Below are 22,937 nucleotides of genomic sequence, written 5' to 3' on the forward strand. Positions count from 1 at the left end.
AAAAAAAAAAAAAAAAAAAAGAGCTGAGTCCTGTTTCAGGGAGACAGCAATGTGGTGTGCTCTCTGCAAGGGCTCGGGCTGGTATAAGAAGGAGCTCCCAGGCCACAGCACTCTGCAAAACATTCTCAAATAACTTGTAGGGCAGACCTAGGAACGGGCAAAAGGCAAGTTGAGAAAGGACCCTGCTGCATTACACATAAATGTCCCCCTCCTGCCCTCTAAATCTCTGTAAGCAAAAGAGAAAAGACGAGCTTCGAAAAGAATCCATTGGGTACTTCTGGGATACCTACAAGTGATTCCCTTGGAGGGATGCAGAAGCAGCTTCTCCTTTTCTCCCAGTGGTGTGACTACTTGTGCTGCTGTTAGACTGGCGGGGCACAGGGAAGGTCTCGTGGCTCTGCACACCACTGTGAAATGGTTGGCTTGGAGAAATTACTGGGAAGTGTAGCAACAGGCCTTATCCCCGACAAGTGTCCTACTCACTAGTTCAACATGGCAGATGCTCAGGTCTTCCTTCAGGAATGAAAGATTTATTTTCCTAGCTGCAGAAAATGCTGACAGGAAACAGCCCTTGGCTATAAGCCCCTTATAGGAATTGCCTTAACTGAAAGAAAGCAATTTGACCAAGGTCACATCTCCATCCATGGGCAGTTCATATCTAAAGACTGATTGATATGGAATATAAAGACATGGCCTCCTTGTCCCAACTCAAGGGAGCTCTGAAGGGACATCTCAGCTTCAAAACCCCCTGCAGGATTGGCTGAACCCTCTACTGAGACTGTGTTGCAGCTCGACTTTCCTGCCCCTTCATTTTCCTCCCCTCCCCTCTCTTCCTGTGGATCCCAAGGGTTCTCTCTGGTAAGCCTCTTGCACCTTAATCTCTCAGACTCTGTTCTTTCTAGCCATGGTTAAGTCCTCTAAAGGTGGGTAGACACATTTTCTGAGTATTTTATTTGGTGCCAAGCTCTCAATCAGGTATATTACATATGTTACTTCATTTAATCAACTCAACTACTAAAAGAGGCAGGTTATTCCTGCTTGACCCATAAAGTAATGAATACCTACTGAGGCACAGTACATTGTTCAAGGTCCTACAGCGGAGCAGAGCTGAGATTCAGCGGCACAGTTGGGATTCAAACCTTCATCCATTTGGCCTTCAAGTCCACTCTCCTAGTGGCCATACTATAGTCAAAACTAGGTAATACATTTGGGGAGTTCAGAATATTAGCTTATGGTCAGTCATACACCTAAGTATGAATCCACTGGTTCACTAGCTTTCTTTTGAGACTTTCTTTTGAGACTTTGAGCTAGGAACAGGACACTGAAGGAGTGGGGGCTTTGGTAGGGAGAAAGGGGGATGATCGCCTACACACATGGAGTCATCAAATGTTAGAGCGAGAAGGAAGCTCAGAGACCCTTGATTCTAGCTCCCTCGTACTACAGACGAGGAGAACAACGAGGCCTGGGTTAGAAAGTCAGTCTGGATCCCTCTTTCCGCTTGAGCTACCCACTCCTTCCCTAGCAGACCTGGGATCAGAATCCCTAGCCCAGTCCTAGCTGCTCCCTCGGGCACTCCTTCCTCCTCTCACCTGTTGCTCTACAATGTCTGACCTTTGATCCTGTTCACCTGGGCTTTGTCCTCTGCCTTCTGGCCTAGGGCTGCCTGCCATCCTGGTTGCCACAGAAATCCTGTCCTCCTGTCTCTCAACCAGTTTGACGGCTGAGGTGAGAGTGGGAGTGGGGAGGATTGTGGAGTTTCTACTCCCAGGCCATGCCTCCATCTGTAGCATCAGCGCTGGGAAGCACTTACTCATAAGGCATGTCTTGTTGCTCAGGTGTGGACAAGAAGCCACTGAAGCCATGAGCATCTATCCCTCCCCGCTTGTGAATCTGACCTGCCACACCTGCCTGTGGAGAGGGCGACTGAACACCTGGGGAGAGACACCTCCTCGTCGTGCTTCTCCTTTCCCACCTGAACTCAAACCCATAGCTCTCCCAGGAATGGTCTTTCGCATTCTCAAAAGACTTACCCATCTCCGTTCTCTGTAATGCCCACTCCCCACTCTTAGCCCACCTAAGCCAAATCAAAGCCTCTCAAGACCATTTGGCCTCAGAGCAGACAGGGTGTCCTCAGGGTGGTACGGTGGTTTCCACAACATACAGGCCCCTTCTTCATCGCTAGTGTGTTTTCCTCTCCTGAGTCTTGGTGAGTCAGCACCACTGGGCCACACACAAGGCTCCTATTCAGGGCTCATTTTCCTTCTGCTCTAGCTCAGATCTTGGCATCTCTCTCTCTCTCTCTCTCTCTCTCTCTCACACACACACACACACACACACACACACACACACACATACACACACATACCTTATTCTCAGCCTGGGAAAGCTCTGCTCCCTGCCCCAGTCTCCTCGGTTTCCCCCAGTACGCCCCCTACACACACACACACACACACACACACACACACACACACACACGCCAACATTCCTCATCCTTACCTTCTGGGAGCTTTCAGTCCCAGCTGGATACAAACATAAAGGAGGTAGAGCAAAATAGTAATGTTAAACTATTAAATCCTCATTCACATATTTTCAACTGGTTTTTGTTGTTGCTGTCTCTCTGCAGACCCTGAGCTATACTGAGGACACACACACACACACACACACACACACACACACACATTTGCTGTGCCTGCCTGTCACTTATTCACGTTATGTTTATTAAGCACTGACTGTGTGAAGCCTCATGCTAAAGGCTGGAACTTACACACTCATGGGGGAACAAGCCTTGCAGATGTGACATCTCAGGGCAGTGCTGGGCAGCAGATGCCCCAAGTGGGTGATGAGGCCCCAAGTGCCTATGAAGTTCAGTAGAGCAGGGAAATCTGTGGGTCTAGAGACATCGGATTTAAATAAACAGAAGGGAGAAGGATCCTGGTTTGCGTTGATAGGGGTATGTGTATAATCTATGTACGTAGGACGTGGGGATGCAAAAGTAGGAGGAGCAAGAAAAGTCGTTCAGAACAAGGACTCTGCCATCCTCTGTGTAACCCTGAGCGAGTCAGTTAACCTCGCTAGCCTTCATTTCAGCATCAATGTAATGAAGATATAAGAACCTTCCTCTTAGGGTTTTGTGAGAATTAAATGAGATAAAGCAGGCAAGTACGTAGCACAGGGTGAGTAGTCTGCAGATTTGCAGTCTTTGTGAAAAGAAGCAGCGGGCGAAAGGGCGGCTCCCGGGCTGCGAGTCCAGAGAGGAAGCTGAGAGGTTGCCACGGCAGCCCCGCCCTTCATCGGAAAGCTGAATTGCTAGCGCCCCCTGGTGTTTCAGTCGCTAAGATTCTCTCTACACCGAGGTGTAGCCGCACACCCACGTCCTTAGAAAAGGACGGGTCAGCGGTCTGGAAGGGACCCGCTTCAGACCTGCTGGCACGGGCGGGGTGCGTCCCCTCCCCACATCCGCGCTCTGCCACCTCCCTGATGGCCTAGTCGGGAGCTCAGCCACAGTCCCTGCCTTAGGCACGGATGGAAGCCCAAACTAGTGGAAGGGCAGAGCATACCAGAAACCGCTTCATGGGATTGTGAGCCTTAACTGAGCAAATCTAAGACTCCAAATTAGGCAGGGCATAAGTAAGCACTCAGAACGCGATAGCTACTAGTATTATGTAGCTCCTAATAGTAGGTGATCCGTAACTATTTGTTACGCAGGGGTCAGGATGACTCTATCAACATTTATTTATATATTCATTCGTTCATTTACGTATGCTTCAAAAATGTCTTGCTCCTCCTATACTGTTTATGCTGAAACAAACAAAAACCTTAATAAGACAAATAAGTGAGCAAGAGCCAGCACTCTGTGGGAGGAAAACAAAGAGATTTCATTCGTTCAAACATGCATACATTAGCTCCTACTAGGTGCAACTCGCTGACTTAGGCACTGGGATAGAGAAATAAATAAGTTACAGGGCCTTAGGGGCTTTAAATGCTGGTGGGAGAGACAATGTGAAACACGGTATTATGTGGACTATAATAAAAATAGGAGGCCGCTCTCAAGCCTTTTGAGACGGACCACATTCTATGGAATGTGTATCTCCCAGGGCCTCTTGCCTTCTGAGATGGCCTACACTCTATGGAGTGTGTGTCCCCTTAGTAAATCTACTTCTTACCTCTCGCCGAATTCCTTCTTCATGAGACATAAAGAACCCGAGCTTCAGTAAGTCCTGACACCAGTTTCACTTGCTCATAGGGTGTCAAGTGCAGAGGCCTTGTCCCCCAACACTTCAGCAAAATGGCTGTGCCCGACACTTCAGCTCGGCGGGTCGTGTGCAGAGATGACCCCGCACACACTGCAATTCAAGATGGCGGTGGCAGGCTGTGTGCAGGGACACACACCCGGCACTGTGATCTGGAGTGAGTGTCAGGGGCAGCACAGCTGTGCCAGACTGCCTAGAATTCCATCCTCCTGCCTCTGACAAGATCCTTATAAAACAGCCCCGCTGAAGGCCTTTCAGGGAGATCTTGTACTCAGGAGCACTAACTCACACCTCTCCATTCTTTGATCAAAGAATGAAGCTTTCCTCTGCTTCTGAAAAGAGTGAAAAATCAAAAAGATAAAAATAGGAATAAGCTGTGGTGACACAATCCCCAGTGGAGTCAGGAATGGTCTCACGGAGGAAATGACACTCAATCTGCTCTTGAAGGAGGGGTAGATGCTCCCAGGAAAAGAAGGCAATTAAGGGTATTCCAGGTAATGAGAAAAATGTATGCAATGCACCGAGTTGCCAACCAGCATGGTGAGAAGTCTGGGTGGGAGTGTGGATCTGGAGAAGTAAATGGGTTCAGGAAAGGGCCCAGTCTGCCCAGGAGAAGAATTTGGACTCTATTTGGTGGATCACTGGGAGCCTGAACCAAAGAGGCATCATGAGCAGAGGCAGATTTACCATGAAGTTAAGCTTCAAGGACCATGATTGGCACAGCCCCTTCCAAACATGAAGGGCCCAAGCAATGTGTTCATATGGTCATATGTTTTTATAAAATTTGCAAAAGTAAGTATTTTAACTGTAGTCAGTTAAGACTGCTGTCTCTTTTCACGGTGACATCTATATCACACTTTCCCCCATGTTGGGTGACCTTGGAATGGTGGCCACAGCATTTTGAGAATTTAGCTAAAGGTAAATTGAATAAGGTGTTATTTTTTGAGTAAAATATATTTATGTGGTTTGCAGTCACTTTCGTGTATAGTTGAGTTTTTACTAGCCATCCCAGTGTAGAAATAGCTTCCAGGAGTGGTCCTATCAAGCATTGTGCTGCCTCACCTTGCATAATGACGTGAAGGAGAAGCACCAAAGGTTGTATTGATATAAATATACTTTATAGAACCTGGCCCTAAAAGTAAAATGGGAAATGGAGGACAATGTTTTAAATGTATGAAGCCAGAAGCTGGTCTCTAGAAAATTCTTCCAATTATTAGATGTGTAAAATTATAAGTGGGCAATTAATTTCTCATCAATGCTAGTCAAAACAAAATTTCTCTTTTGTTAGGAAAATATTCAATAATGTAGTATACACAATTATAAATGCACCATAAATACAAAGATTAGAGTATGGAATCAAAAGATATGTTTTTTAAAATTTTAGAGAATTCTGCTTCTGACCAAGATGGAATAATAGGGACTGGATTTGTTCTCCCATCTAAAACAACTAAACACTGAGCAAAATATATTAAACAACAATTTTCAAGAGATTGGACATCAGGCAACAAAGGATAGAGATGGAAAACAAATGAAGTGAGTCCTATGATTGACCCAGCAGTGAAAGGGGAATCAAGGTAGGCCTGGCAATCTCCCTAAGTACAGGAGATAAAGCTGAGAGTTGGAAGAGAAGAGTATTGTAGACAAGAGAGATGCAATGAGAGAGAGGTCCTGAGATCCTCAAAGGATTCCTCTGGGGTCTTCAGCTAAGTACTAATCAACATATGCATGTGAGGAAATGCCCAAAAGCCAATGAGAGCCACCCGAAAGGATTAGAGGGAACAATACTCAGAGCTCTCCTGGGACTGTGCGTAGTTTTCATTCTCACTAACCAGAATGACAAATCTCATAATTCATGGAACATGGGATAGAGTATTCATTCAGAAGGCTTTGTCTCTATAGCGGGCCAAAATTAGCCTAAGTGCTGCTCTGCTCCCACCTTAAAAAAAAGTTTAAAAGAAAAACTAAAAAAGGGTCAAACTATTTGCAAATGACTGCATCCCAGAACAAAGCTCAAGAATTTGTATAGGAAAACAAAAATATCTGTACCCAAAAAGCTAAAATCAGGGAATTCCCTGGTGGTCCAGTGGTTAAGACTTCACACTTCCACTACAAGGAGCATGGGTTCAATCCCCAGTCAGGGAACTAAAATTCCACATGCCACACAGCATGGCTACAAAAAAAAAAAAGGGGATTTCCCTGGTGGCACAGTGGTTAAGAATCACCTGCCAGTGCAGGGGAAACGGGTTCGAGCCCTGGTCCAGGAAGATCCCACATGCCGAGGAGCAACTAAGCCCATGTGCCACAACCACTGAGCCTGTGCGCTAGAGCCCGCAAGCCACAACTACTAAAGCCAACATGCCTAGGGCCTGTGCTCCACAACAAGAGAAGCCACCACGATGAGAAGAGTACACACCGCAATGAAGAGCAGCCCCCGCTTGCCACAGCTAGAGAAAGCCTGCGTGCAGCAACGAAGACCCAACACAACCAAAAATAAATAAATTTTAAAAAAAATTCTATTTAAAAAAAGGTTCAAATCACAATATCTAGCATCTAATCAAAAATTACCAGGCACACAAAGAAGCAGAAAAATTGGGCCCATAATTAGGAGAAAAAGCAATCAATTGAAAATTAATGAAAAATGACACAATAGTAGAATTGGTATATAATTATATTAAAACAGCTATTATAACTGTATTCCTTATGTTCAAGGAGATAGAGGAAAGATTGAGTTTGTTAATTTGAGACATGAAAGATAAAGCAAAGACATAGCTCAAACTTCTAGAAATGAAAACCACACTATCTGAGATGGAAAAAAACATTGGATGGTATTAATAGCAGATTACACAGTATGGAAGGAATAGTTGAAAAAATACCAATAAAAACCATTCATAATGAAACATAGAACATAAAGATTTTTAACAGTGAACAGAATATCAGTGAGCTTTGGGACAAATTCAAGTCACATTATATAACTGAAGTCCCTGAAGGAAAATATTTGAACAAATAATGGCCAAATTTTTCCAAATTTGATGAAAATGAGAACCCCAAGCACAGGAAACATGAAGGAAAGCACACCAAGAAATATCATAATCAAATTGTTTAAAACCAGGGATAAAGAGAAAACCTTCAAAACAAGCAGAGGTAAAAGACCATATTCTATACAGATGAACAAGGATAAGAATTACAGCAGAATTCTCTTTGATAACAATACAATTCTGAAGACAGTGGAGTGATAGCTTTAGAGTACTGAGGAAAAAACTGTCAACCTAGAATTCTATACCTGGTAAAAATACCTTTCAAAACAAAGGCAAAATAGAGACTTTTCTCAAACATGCACAGTCTGAAAGAACTTATCACCAGCAAACCTGCAGTATAGAAATACAAATTCCATTAGCTGTACAAGGAAGGGAAAATGCAGAGCACTAGAAATGGTAACTATGTGGGTAAATTTGAAAGATTGCTTTTCTTATTCTTTAAATCTCTTTACAATTTTATAACAATGAATTGTGGAGTGTATAAAATATGTAGAAGTAAAATGTATGACAACAATAGCACAAAGGCTGAGAGAGAAGAAATGGAAGTAAAATTCTTATACTATCGTGAATCAGTATAATATATGAAAGAAGTACATGATAAGTTAAAGTTGTATACTGTAAGCCCTAAAGCAACCGCCAAGAAACAAAACAAAACAAAGGACATAAAACCGAAATCATAGCGTGACTGGAGAGGGGCTGCACTGACAACAAGGTCAGTCATGGCAGTATGGACGCAGATGCTGCTCGGCATGTGGAACATCAGAACTATGCAAGCCCTAGGCTTCAACTCTCAACGGTCTCAGCCCCAAAGGGTCAGAAAATTTCCATCCTGGTGCGGATGCCATCCAGGAGACCCTTGGGGCCTTTGGAAAGAGAGAACAGGCTGAAGAGGAAGGATAACTCCAAGCACAGACTAGAGAACAACTGTCAACCTTGAAGAAACACCATGAAGATGAGATCACTCATCACATAAAGGAGATTTAGCCCCTGCAGAAAGATACTGAGCAGCACAAGCAAAGGATCAAGAAATTAATAAAATGTGCTGATGATTAAGTACACACAGTTCCCCATAGAATGGCTACATATCATTGCCCACTTCTATGTAGACATAGTTCTGGTTTCATTAATATCTGTGTGCTGCCAATGGATTATAATAAATTGTTATCAGTGAAAAAAATGGAATCATAAAAAATAATCCAAAATAAAGAAAAAGGGGAAAGGAGAGCAAAGAACAAATGATAGAAGAACAGTAAGATTGTTGATTGAAAACCAACAATCTCAATAACCACCTAAAATGTAAATGGTCTGAACAACCCAATTAACGGCAGAGATTGTCATACTGTGTAAAAAAAGCAAGACCCAAATATCGCTGCCTACAAGAAATCCACTTTAAATAGAAAGACAGAAATAGGGTAAATTGTTATAGAATACTCCAACCAAATGGAGCAGAATACATGTATTTTTTTGTTAGTGCACAAGAACATTCACTATGATAGACCATTAAAATGTCTCAGTAGGGCTTCCCTGGTGGTGCAGTGGTTAAGAATCCACCTGCCGGGCTTCCCTGGTGGCGCAGTGGTTGACAGTCCACCTACCGATGCAGGGGACACGGGTTCGTGCCCCGGTCTGGGAAGATCCCACATGCCGCAGAGCGGCTAGGCCCATGAGCCATGGCCGCTGAGCCTGCGCATCCAGAGCCTGTGCTCCGCAATGGGAGAGGACACAGCAGTGAGAGGCCCGTGTACCGCAAAAAAAAAAAAAAAAATCCCCCTGCCAATGCAGGGGACATGGACTCGAGCCCTGGTCTGGGAGGATCCCACATGCCGCAGAGCAACTAAGCCCCTGCGCCCCAACAACTGAGCCTGTGCTCTGGAGCCCACGAGCCACAGCTACTGAGCCCACGTGCCACAACTACTGAAGCCCACATGCCTAGAGCCTGTACTCCACAACAAGAGAAGCCACCACAATGAGAAGCCCGTGCACAACAAAGAAGAGTAGCCCCCACTCGCCACAACTAGAGAAAGCCCATGTGCAGCAATGAAGACCAAACACAGCCAAAAATAAATTAATTAAATAAATAAAATTTTAAAAATAATTTAAAAAAATAAAATGTCTCAGTAAGTTTAAAAGGATTTATGTCATAGAAAGCATGTTCTCTGACTACAATGGAATTAAATTAGAAATTAATAACAGAAAGGTCTCTAGGGAATCCCCAACTATTTGGAAAATAACACAGTTCTAAATAGTCCATGGGTCAATAAAGAAATCAAAGAGGAAATTAGAAAATATTTGTATATGAATGAAAATTAAAACACAACATATCAGTATTTGTGGGATGCAGATAAAGCAGCACTTATAGGGAAATTTATAACATTAAAAGTCTACATTAAAAAAGAAAAAAAGCATTAAAGTCAATTAAGAAAGTAGAAATAAGTAAGCAGAGGAAAAGGAATTACAAAGATCAGAACAGAAATCAATGAAATGGGAAACAAAAACAATAGGGAAAAATCAATGAAACCAGAAGCTGGTTCTTTAAGATCAATAAAATTGACAAAACTCTAACCAGAATAATTAGGAATAAAATAGAAAAGACACAAATGGCCAATATCAGGAAGGAGAGGTGCCATCACTACAGATTGCACAGTTATTAAAGGGAATATTGTAAATAATTTTATATCAATAAATTTAATAACATATGAAATGAACAAATTCCTTGAAAGACACAAATTAGCAAAGCTCACTCAAGAAGAAATAGGTAATCGAAGAAATAGGTAATCTGAATAGCCCCGCACATATTAAAGAAATTGACTTCTTTGTTTAAAACTTTCCCACAGAAGAAACTCCAGGCACAGATGGTTTTATTAATGAATCCTACAAACATTCAAAGAAACAAAATACTAATTCTACAGAAACTTCTCCAGAATACTGAAGAGACTGGATCACTTCCCAACTCACTCTATAAGACCAAGCAGTAACATGACAAAGAAAGATACAAACCAACTTCCCTCATGAACCAACATGCCAAAAAATCTTAACAACATTTTAACAAATCAAATGCAATAATATATAAAAAGATAATACATAATGACCAACTTCGGTTTATCTCAGGAATTCGAGGTTGGTTTGACATTTGAAAACCAATCATTGTAATTCACCATATTAACAATTCAAAAAAGAAAAACTATATGATCATGTCAATATTCCCAGGTGATACAGTCTGGAGATGAGAGAAGTGATTCCATCAGTGAAAGAATTCCCTGATCAACATCACTGAAGACTACTCAAAATTTTCAAAGGCTTATGAGCCCAAGTTTGTTATGACATTATCATATTTACTGAATATATTTTCTGGAAAGTAACTTTAATACAGTTTACTCTCAAGGGAAAAAAAAACAGATTTTTGAAATGTGGCTATTGTAATTATCCATCAAGTCCAACGTCTGAGGCAATTGGTAAAATGTCAAAGTATTTGGCTTTGAGGAAAATAAATGCAGATCTTTAGTGAAAATAATAGATTCAGAAAAAGAATTTGACAAAATCCAACATACATTTCAGATAAAAACCCAGCAAACCAGAAATAGAAGGGAACTTCCTTGACCTGATAGTGGACATCAAAGAAAAAACCTACAGCTTATATCAAATTTAATCATAAAAGACTAAACCGTTTTCCCCTAAGATTAGGAATAGGGCATTAATACCCACTTTTACCACTTTTCTATTCAAATATATTGGAGGTACTAGCCAGTGCAGTAAAGCAAGAAAAAGAAATAAAGGTATTCAGATTAGAAAGGGAGGAGTAAAACTGTTTTTGCAGAAAATATAATTGTCGAAAATCTAATGGAGTCTATTTTTCTTAAAAACACTACCAGAACTAATAAGTGAATTTATCAAGGTTGCAGAATAGATCAATTGTCTTTTTACTAGCAATAGAAATAGTAATAAACAGTACCATTTATAATAGCATCAACAATATGAAATACTTAAGGATAAAGCTGACAAAAAATGCGCAAAACTTATACGTTGAAAACGACAAAACATTGCTGAGAGAAGTTGAAAAAGGCCTAAATAAATGGAGAGACATACTGTTTTCAGGAATCAGAAGACAATGTTGCTAAGATGCCAGTTCTCCCCAAACTGATCAAAAGATTTAATGCAATCCCAATCAAAATCTCAACAGGCTTTTTTGTAAAAAGTGATAATTCTAAAATTTTTACAGAAATACAAAGAAAGTAACATAGTCAAAACAACTTTGAATGGTAAGAGCAAAACTGGAAAATGTCACTACCTGACTTTAAGATTTCTTATAAAACTACATTAATTAAGACAGAGTAGTATTGGCATAAAAATAAGCAGATCAATGGAACAGAATAGAAACTCTAGAAATAGACCCTTGAATATGTAATCAGGTGATTCTGACAAAGGTGCAAAAGCAGTTCAATAAAGAAAGTATAGTCTTTTCAACAAATTGTTCTGGAGCAATTGGATATCCATCCACATGCAAAAACTAAAATTTGATCCATACCTCATACCATATATAAAAATTATCTCAAGCTATATTGTACATCTAAATGTAAAACCTACAACTATAAAATCTGTAGAAAAAACAGGATAATATCTTTGTGACCTCAGGCTAGGCAAAGATTTCTTAATATGATGCCAAAAGTACCATCCATAAAGAACAAATTGATAAGTTGGAACATTATCAAAATTAAAAACTTCTGCTCTTTGAAAGACACTATTAAGAGAATGGAAAGACAAGTCATTGACTAGAAAAATATGTTTTCAAATCACATATCTAATAAAGGACTGACATCCTAAATATACAATGAACTCTCAAAACTCTATAGTAAGAAAACAACCCAATAAAAATGGGGAAAATGTTCTACAAGATAACTTCAAAAAAGAAGACATACAAGAGGCAAATAAGTAATTGGAAAGATACTCAACATTGTTAGTCATTAGGAAAATGTAAATTAAAACCACAATGAGATATCACTACACACCTTTTAGAAGGGGTAAAATTAAAATGACCTTCCATATTAAGTGTTGATGAGGAAGTGGAGCAACTGGAACTGCTCATAGGAGTATAAATGGTACAACCGATTTGAAAAATAGTTTGGTAGTTTCCTTAAGAATTAAATATACACTTACCTACCATATGATTCAGCCATTCTACTTCTAGGTATTTATCCCAAAGAAATATAAGTACACGTCTATGCAAAAGTTGTAAAATAATGTTCAATGTGTAATAGCAAAAAACTAGAAATTACCCTAATATCTACCAACAAGTGAATGGATGAATAAACTGTGGTATATCCATACAATACCACTCAGCCATAAAAAGGATGAACGATCAACACATGCAACAATATGAATGAATCTCAAAATAATTATGTTGAATGAAAAAAAACAGGTTAAAAAAAAGAGAGAAAACCAGGTGGAAACGGGGTCCTGAAACAAGTATGGGAATTAAAGACTCTGGGAGGACCCAGTCAGAGGGAGCCTCTCACACTTTTGTGAGTTTTATTTTTAGGAGCTCCACCAGATTCTTACAGTGATTATCAGAGAAAAATCTTCTCATGCTTCCAGCAGAGGGAGGAAAAATTTAACAGTTTTGAAATACCCCAGACCATTCTGGGGTTTTGTCTGCTTTTTGGTTTTGGGTTTTGTTGTTTTTCTCTTCCAGTTTTATTGAGATATAATTGACATACAGCACCATATAAGTTTAAGGTGTACAGCATAATGATCTGACTTACATACATCATGAAATGATTACCACAATAAGGTTAATGAACATCCGTCATCTCATATAGACACAAAATTAAAGCAATAGAGAAAAAAAATTTTTCCTGTGATGAGAACTCTTATTATTTACACTCTTAACAACTTTCATATGTAACACACAGCAGTGTTAATTTATCCTGTTATAGATTACATCCCTACTATCTATCTTATAACAGGAAGCTTGTACCTTTTGACCACCTTCATCCAATTCCCTCCACCATATACCTCTGGTAACCACAAGTCTGATCTCTTTTTCTTTGAGTTTGCTTGTTTGTTTGTTTGTCTATTTGTTTTTGAAGTATAATTGACCTACAACACTCTATTAGTTCCTGGTGCACAATGTAGTGATTAGATGTTTCTGTACATTAGAGACTGATCATCACAATAAGTCTAGTTACCATGTCACCATACAAAATATTGCATAATTATTGACTGTGTTCCCAACACCGTACATTTCATACCCACACTTGTTTATTTTGTAACTGAAAGTTAGTACCTCTTAACCTACCTCACCTATTTCTCTCATTCCCTGACTCCTCTCCCCTCAGGCAACCACCCATTTGCTCTCTGTACCTATGACTCTGTTTCTGTTTTCTTATGTTTGTTCATTAGTTTTGATTTTAGATTCCATATATAAGTGATATCATACAGTATTTGGCTATTGTAAATAATGCTGCAATGAATATAAGGATGCACATGTTTTTTCGAATTAGTGTTTTTGTCTTTTTTGGATAAATACCTAGGAATGGAATTGTTAGATTGTATGGTAGTTCTAGTTTTAGTTTTTTTGAGAAAACTCCATACTGTTTTCCATAGTGGCTGCACCAATTTACATTCCCAACAACAGTGTACAAGGGTTCTCTTTTCGCCACATCCTCACCAACACTTGTTATTTGTGGTCTTTTTGATGACAGCCATGCTGGTGGGTGTGAGGTGATATCTCATTGTGGTTTGATTTGCATTTGTCTGATGATTAATGATGTTGAGCATCTTTTCATAAGCCTGTTGGGCATCTGTATGTCTCCTTTGGGAAAATGTCTCTTCAGGTCTTCTGCCCATTTTTTAAATCAGGTTGTTTTATTTTTTTTTAATTTTGAGTTGTATGAGCTGTTTATATATATTGGGTATTAACCCCTTATTAGTCATATCGTTTGTAAATATTTTCTCCCATTCCGTAGGTTGTCTTTTAGTTTTGTCAATGGTTTCCTTTGCTGTGCAAAAGCTTTTAAGTTTAATTAGGTCCCATTTGGTGTTTTTGTTTCCTTTGCCTTAGCAGACAGATCCAAAATAATACTGCTACATTCTATGTCAAAGAGTGTTCTGCCTATGCTTTCTTCTAAGAGCTTTACAGTTTCCAGTCTTATATTTAGGTGCTGAATTCTTTTAACTTTTGCTTATCTGTAAAACTTGATCACTCCTTCAAATCTGAATAATAGCCTTGCTAGGTAGAATATTCTTGGTTGTAGGTTTTTCTCTTTCATCCCTTTAAATGTATCGTGCCACTCCCTTCTGGTCTGCAGAGCAATATGCTCTAGGGGTGTCCCCTATATGAGCTGAGTGGGCCCTTCTGTTGTGATGGAATGACTACTGTAAGTGTGCTTATAGGCATGGCTGGATCCTGGCCCAGTTGATTGTCAGGTTTTGCCTAGTGCAGAGGTTTCCAGCTGCTGATGGGCAAGGCTCGGTCCTAGCCCAGCTAGCTGTATTGCCTGGGGAGTCCCAGTCCTGGTGCTGGCCCACTGGTGGCAGGGCCAGGTCCCAGGATCTCTGACTGCAGGGGCCCTGGGGGGTCCTGAAGTTGGTATGGACCTGCTGGTGGGTGGGGCCAGGGCCCAGGAGGTCCCAGGGCTGGTGCTCACCCACTGGTGGGTGAGGCTGGGTCTCAGAGCTAGTGTCAGCCCGCTGGTGGGCAGGGCCAGGTCCCAAGAGCTGGCTGCAAAGTCCCAGGGGTCCCAGGGCTAGTGCCAGCCCACTGGTGGGTGGGACCATGTCCTGGGTCCTCTGGTAGGTGTGGCTGGGTCCTGGGATGGCTGCAGGCTCAAGGTGGTCTAGGGCAGCCTGCCTGCTTGTGGGTGGGACTGTGTCCCCACCCAGCTAGCCGATTGTCCCATTTCCCAGGACTAGAGCCAACAGGCTGATGGGTGGGGCCAGATCCCTGCATTAATAAGCTAGAGGGAGGGGACTTCCCTGGTGGCACAGTAGTTAAGAATCCACCTGCCAATGCAGGGGACACGGTTTGAGCCCTGGTCCAGGAAGATCCCACATGCCGTGGAGCAACTAAGCCCATGCGCCACAACTACTGAGCCTGTGCTCTAGAGTCTGTGAGCCACAACTACTGAGCCCGCATGCCACAACTATTGAAGCCCGCATACCTAGAGCCGTGCTCCACAACAAGAGAAGCCACTGCAATGAGAAGCCCGTGCACTGAAATGAAGAGTAGCCCCTGCTCACCACAATTAGGGAAAGCCTGCACGCAGCAACAGAAGACCCAACGCAGCCAAAAAATAAATATAATTAATTAATTTTAAAAAAACAAAAACAAAAACTTTGAGGGAGGATTCCAAAATGGTGCTTGCCAGCTCCAGTGTCCTCGTAATAGAATGAGCTCCCAAAAATGGCTGCTACCAGTATCTATATCCCCATAGTGAGCTCCAGTTCCCTCCTGCCTCTTCAGGAGGCTTTCCAAGATCAGCAAGTGTGTCTGACCCTTCTTTCAAATTACTGCTTCTGCCCTTGGTCTTGGAGTACGTGAGAGATTGTGTGTGCTCTTTAAGAGAGAATTCTCTGTTTCCTACAGCCCCCTGGCTTCCCCAAAATCAAACCCCACTGGCCCTCAAAGCCAAATGTTCTGGCGTTCATCTTCCCAGTGCAGGACTCCCCAGGTTGGGGAGCCTGATATGGTGTTTGGACCCCTCATTCCTTAGAGAGAAGCTCTGCAATTGTGATTATCTTCCTACTTGTGGATCACCTACCTGGGGGTGTGGGTCTTGACTATACTGTGTCTCTGCCCCTCCTACATCTCATTGTGGTTCCTTCTTTATATCTTTAGTTGCAGAAGATCTTTTCTGCTAGTCTTCAGGTCATTCTCATTGACAGTTGCTCTGTAAATAGTTGTAATTTTGGTGTGCCCAGGGGAGGAGGTGAGCTCAGGGTCTTCCTGCTTTACCATCTTTACCTCACACTTCAGAGCATTTTTAACAAGGCCTGCCCTCAAGAGAAAACTATTTAACTTGAGCCTAAACACTGGTGTTTTTTCAGAGCCTAACTGAGCAGGGGAAAGGGAATATGCAACTTGTATACACGCTAGTCATCCATATGGAAAAAGAGGAATACCCAACTCTAGCCCACTCTATTCATTTTTCCCCTTGTAACTGGGTGGGTTGGGGAGTGCAGTGGTCTGAGAAGCACTTGGGAAGTTCATAGCTCAGAAGAATAGGCTCATTAAAAAAATTGAGACCTAATCAAGGGCTATAGAATGCTTCCTCTCCTCCCACATCTTACCACCACATTGCTAAAAGTCTATTTACTGAAGCTCCTTTTAGCCAGTACATAATGTCCAGCTATCAAGAAAAAATTACAAGGCACTCTAAAGGGTAAAAAAGCAGTTTGAAGAGACATCAAAAACAGACTCAAATATGGCAGATATGTTGGGAATATCAGAACAGGAATTTAAAACAACGATGACTAAGTACTAAGCACTCTAATGGACAAAATAGACAGCATGCAAGAACAGACAATGTAATGTAAGCAGAGAGCTGGAAATCCTAAGACAGAATCAAAAAGAAATATTAGAGGTCAAAGACACTGTAACAGAAATAAAGAATGCATTTGATGAGCACATTTAGTAGATGGCATACAACTGAGGAAAGAATCTCTGAACTTGAGGATATCTCAATAGAAATTTCCAAAACTGAAAAGCAAAGAGAAAAAAAGATGGAGAATAAAACAGAAAAGAATATCCAATAAATGTGGGACAACTACAAGAAGTGTAACATACATGTAAGAGGAATACCAGAAAGAGAGAAAGGAACAGAATACTTGAAGCAATAATAACTGAGAATTTCCCCAAATTAATGCCAGATACCAAGCCACAGATCCAAGAAGCTCAGAGAACACCAAGCAGTACAAACATAAATATATTTATACAGGCATATCTAGGAGATATTGAGGGTTTGGTTCCAGACCACCTCAATAAAACAAATATCTCAACAAAGTGAGTCACATGAATGTTTTGGTTTCCTAGGACATATAAAAGTTATGTTTATACTATACTGTAGTCTATTAAGTGTGCAATAACATTATGTCTAAGAAAAACAATGTACATACCTTAATTTAAAAATAATTTATTGCTAAAAAAATGCTAACCATCATCTGATAATGCAGGGTTGCCATAAATCTTCAATTTGTAAAAAAGAATTATAATTGATATGCTAAAGAGAGAAAATCGGTTCATGTAAAATGCTCAATTAAAACCATAAAAGGCAGAAAAAGAATGAAAGGCAAAAACAGGAACAAAGAACAAGGGCAATGAATAGAAAACAGAAACAAATATGGTAGAAGTCAATCCAACTATGTCAGTAATCATTTTAAAGTCAATGGTCTAAATACGCCAATTAAAAGACAGGGATTGTAAGAGTGGATCAAAAAACAAAATGCAGCCTGTATGTTGTCTACACAAAACCCATTTTAAATATAAAGAAACATACAGATCAAAAGTAAATGAACACAGAAAGATATATCATGCTAATATTAATCAAAAGAAAGCAGGAGTGGGGACTTCCCTGGTGGTCCAGTGGGTAAGGCTCTGTGTTCCCCATGCAGGGGGCTCAGGTTCAATCGCTGGTTGGGGAACTAGATCCCCCATGCATGCTACAACTAAAGAATTTACATGCCGCAACTGAGTCCACATGCCGCAACTAAGAAGTCCGCATGCCGCAACTAAAGATCCCACATGCCGCGGTGAAGATCCCACATACCACAACTAAAGACCCAGCGTGAGCCAAAAATAAATAAATAAATAAATAAATAAATAATAAATAACTTTAAAAAAGAAAAAGAAAGCAGGAGTACTATGTTGCACATGGGAAATTAACATAATATTGCAAGTCTAGTATACTTCAATAAAAAACTTTTAAAATAAAAAAAGAAAAGGAGTAGCTGTATTAATTTCAGACAAAGCAGACTTCAAAGTAAGGAAAATTATTAAGGAAAATTATCAGGGATAAAGAGGGGTATAACACAATGATAAAGGAGTCGATTTTCCAAGAAGACTTATCAATCCTTAATGTGTATACCTAACAAGAGAGCATCAAAATACACGAGGTAAAAATGGATAGAACAGCAAAGAGAAATAGAAGGATCCACTATTACAGTTGAAGACTTCAACACCCCTCTATCAGAAGTGGCCAAATCTAGCAGGCAGAAAATCAGTAAGAACATAATTGAACTCAATAGCACCATCGATTAACTGGTTGTATTTGACATCTACTAACCACTTTATCCAACAACAGCAGAATACATATTCTTCTCAAGCTCACATAAAACATTCACCAAGACAGACCACATCCTGGGCCAGAAAACACACCTTGACAAATTTAAAGGAATAGAAACCATACAATGTCTGTTCTCAGACCACAATGGAATTAATCCAAAAATCAGGGACTTCCCTGGTCGTCCAGTGGGTAAGACTCTGCACTTCCAATGCAGGGGGCCCAGGTTCAGTCCCTAGTCAGGGAACTAGATCCCACATGCATGCCGCAACTAAAGAGCCTGCATGCCGCAACAAAGATCCCGCGTGCCACAAGGAAGATCCCGCATGCTGCAGCGAAGATCCCACGTGCTGCAACTAAGAACCAGCACAGCCAAATAAATAAATAAATAAACATTTTTTTAAAAAATCCAGAAATCAATGACAGAAAGATAGCTGGAAAATCTCAAAATACATGGAGATTAAACAACAGACTTCTAAACAGTTGGGTCAAGGGAGATATCACAAGACAAAATTTTAAAATATTTTAAACTAAATAAAAATGAAAATACAACTTATCAAATTTTATGAAATGCAGCAAAAACAATCCTTAGAGGGAAAGTTATAACACTGAATGCACATATTAGAAAAAAAATCTAAAATTAATAATGTAAGCTTCCACCTTAGGGAACTAGAAAAAGAATGGCAAATCAACTATAAGTAAGCAGAAGAAAAGAAATAATAAAAATTAGAGCAGAAGTCAATGAAAATGGGATTTCCCTGGTGGTCCAGTGGGTAAGACTCCACACTCCCAATGCAGAGGGCCTGGGTTTGATCCCTGGTTGGGGATCCCACATGCATGCCACACTAAGAGTTCACATGCCACAACTAAACATGCCTCAGTGAAGATCCCGCATGCCACAACTAAGACCCAACACAGCCAAAATAAATAAATATTTTTTTAAAAAAGAATTTATTCTTAAAAGTAAAGAAATCAATGAAATTGAAAACAGGAAATCAATATAGAAAATCATACAATGAGGTACCACCTCTCTCCAGTCAGAACAGCCATCATCAAAAAGTGTACAAGTAATAAATGCTGGAGAGGGTGTGGAGAAAAAGAAACCCTCCTACACTGTTGGTGGGAATGTAAATCGGTACAGTCACTGTGGAGAACAGGATGGAGGTTCCTTAAAAAACTAAAACTAGGGTTACCATATGATCCTGCAATCCCACTCCTGGGCATATATCCAGAGAAAACTCTAATTCAAAAAGAAACATGCACCCCACTGTTTATAGCAGCACTATTTACATCAGCCAAGACATGGAAGCAACCTAAATGTCCATCAACAGCTGAATGGATAAAGACGATATTGTACATATATGAAATGGAATACTACTCAGCCATTAAAAAGAATGAAATAATACCATTTGCAGCAACATGGATGGACCTACAGATTACCATACTAAATGAAGTAAGCCAGACAGAGAAAGACAAATAAAGACAAATAACATATGATATTGCTTATATGTGGAATCTAAAAAAAAGATACAAACGAACTTATTTACAAAACAGAAACAGACTCACAGACATAGAAAACAAAATTATGGTTACCAAAGGGGAAAGGGGGGGGAGGGATAAATTAGGAGTTTGAGATTAACATATACACACTATTATATATAGAATAGATGACCAACAAGGACCTACTGTATAGCACAGGGAACCATACTCAATATTTTGCAATAGCCTGTATGGGAAAAGAATCTGAAAATTCAGATATATATCTGAATCACTATGTAAAAAGTGAAAATCCCTCTACCACCATATCCCCCATTCCATACCCCTTCTTATTTAAAAAATTATTTATTTATTTATTTTGGCTGTGCCAGGTCTTAGTTGCGGCATGCAAACTCTTAGTTGTGGCATGCATGCAGGATCTAGTTCCCCAACCAGGGATCGAACCCGGATCCCCTGCACTGGGAGCACGGAGTCTTACCCACTGGACCACCAGGGAAGTCCCTCCATACTCCTTCTTAGAGTTAAGCATAATTACCTATTTCTTTCCAGATACTGTTATACACTTGCTATCATAAAGTATACATAATTATTTTAATAGAATTGGCATCAACTACTCATATTATACTCTTAACAACATACTTAGGTTATTTGCTATTCTTTGTAGTTGCCATGTAATATTCCAAGCTGTGCATATATCATAATTTACTTAACTACTCTCCTACTGATGAACATCTAGGTTATGTCCAGATTTATGGTACAATCAGTATTACACATATATCTTGGAGAAATATGTGAGTATTTCTCTTGAAGTGAAACGGCTAGGTCAAAGGGCATGCCTGTTTTCAATTTTTATACATATTACCACAATGTCCTTTAAAAAGATTTTACCACTTTACACTTTTAACAACAATATATTATTGTCAATTTCCCTATACCCTTACCAAATTTGGACATAAGTATTTTAATTTTTTTCCAGTTTGATGGGTAAATAAGTGGTATCTTGTTGTTTTATTCCATATTTCCCTGATTACCAATGCTCAATAAACATTCGTAGTTCTGAGAATTGTCTATTCATAGGCTTTGCCCATTTTTAGTGCCCTTTTAAAAAAAATTAGGCTGTTTTTTAGAGCAGTTTTAGGTTCACAGCAAAATTCAGAGGAAGGTGCATAGATTTCCCATATATCCCTTACCCCTACATATGCACAGCTTCCCCCCACTATCAAAATCCGACATCAGAGTGGTACATTTGTTACAATCTATGAACCTACATTGACACATCATTATCACCCAAAGTCCATAGTTTACATTAATGTTCATTCTTGGTGTTGTACATTTTATGGGTTTTGACAAATATACAATGATATGCATCCACCATTATAGTATCATATGGAATAGTTTCTATGTCTTAAAAATCCTCTGTGCTCTGCCTTATATCACTCCCTCCCCCCAAACACCTGGTAACCACTGATGCTTTTATTGTCTCCATATTTTACTTTCCCCAAAATGTAATATAATTGTAATTATATAATTGAAATCATATAGTACGTATACTTTTCAGACTAGCTTATTTCACTTAGTAATATGCATTTAAGGTTCCTCTATATCTTGATAGCTCATTTCTTTTTAGTGCTGAATAATATTCCATTGTCTAAATGCACCACAGTTTGTTTACTGAGTCACTTGTTGATGGACAATTGGTTTCTTCCAAGTTTTGGAAAATCAAGTGGGAAGAACGGGCATTTTGACAAAATTGAGTCTTCCTATCCATGAACATGGACTCTCTCTCCATTTATTTAGTTATTGATTTCATTCATCAGTTTTGTAGTTTTCCACATATGGATCTTGTACATATTTTGTTAGATTTATCCCTAACTATTTCACTTTTGGGGGATGCTAATGTAAATGGCATTGTGTTTTTAATTTCAAATACCACTTGTTTGGACTTCCCTGGTGGCACAGTGGTTCAGAATCCACCTGCCAATATAGGGGACACCGGTTCGAGCCCTGGTCTGGGAAGATCCCACATGCCATGTGGCAGCTAAGCCTCTGCACCACAACTATTGAGCCTGCGCTCTAGAGCCCATGTGCCACAACTACTGAAGCCTGCGTGCCACAACTACTGAAGACTGCATGCCTAGAGTCTGTGCTCTGCAATAAGAGAAGCCACCGCAATGAGAAGCCCACGCACCTCAACGAAGAGTAGTCCCTGCTCGCCCCAAGTAGAGAAAGCTCGTGTGCAGCAACGAAGAGCCAACACAGCAAAAAATAAATAAATAAATAAAGTAATTAATAAAAAAAAAAAATTAAACATCTATCCATGAACTAAAATAGACCTGGGAAAGCCCAAGCATTCATTTAAGAACCTCTGCACCTTAAACTTATGCAGTATTGTATGACAATTATATCTCAATGTAACTAGAAAAAATAAAGGGGAAATAAAGATATTCTAAGAAAAAAAGATTGGAAATAATCTATTAAAAAAAAAAAAAAAAGAACCTCCAGCCACATAGTGGAGCAAAAAATGGACAATAACCACACAGAAAGAACTGCTAGGCAGATTGGCTTAGCAGAGATATCTGGAAACATCTAGGAATAAAGAATAAAGTCAGGGGTTATCAGTATAAACCAGGCAGCAGATACATAGTCCCAGAGCAGCAGCCTGCTCTGCTTTGCGGCTGAGGACCTCAACAACCCTCATGACAGCCATAGACTCCATGCAGCTTTCACAGTGCAAGACTCTGTAGTGTTTGACAGTGAAGATCCCAGTGGTCTGCTCCACAGAGGACACTGGAAGCTTTCACTACTGAGGTAACCAACAGCCATTGCCACTACAAACCCCCAGGGAGGACGCTGCCATACCGCTCCATCAGAAGGAGCTGCTG

At 40.2% G+C, this 22,937-nt stretch overlaps 1 protein-coding gene across 1 annotated transcript in view; it reads right to left on the reverse strand.

Annotated features, from left to right (window-relative positions):
• Positions 1-22,937, reverse strand: part of ST7L (suppression of tumorigenicity 7 like) — a 158,388-nt gene that overhangs the window by 18,276 nt on the left and 117,175 nt on the right. The gene's annotated exons all lie outside the window — the stretch shown is intronic.

This window comes from Lipotes vexillifer, unplaced genomic scaffold (genome assembly GCF_000442215.2).
Source record: "Lipotes vexillifer unplaced genomic scaffold, Lipotes_vexillifer_v1.1 scaffold400, whole genome shotgun sequence".
Taxonomy (NCBI): domain Eukaryota; kingdom Metazoa; phylum Chordata; class Mammalia; order Artiodactyla; family Lipotidae; genus Lipotes; species Lipotes vexillifer.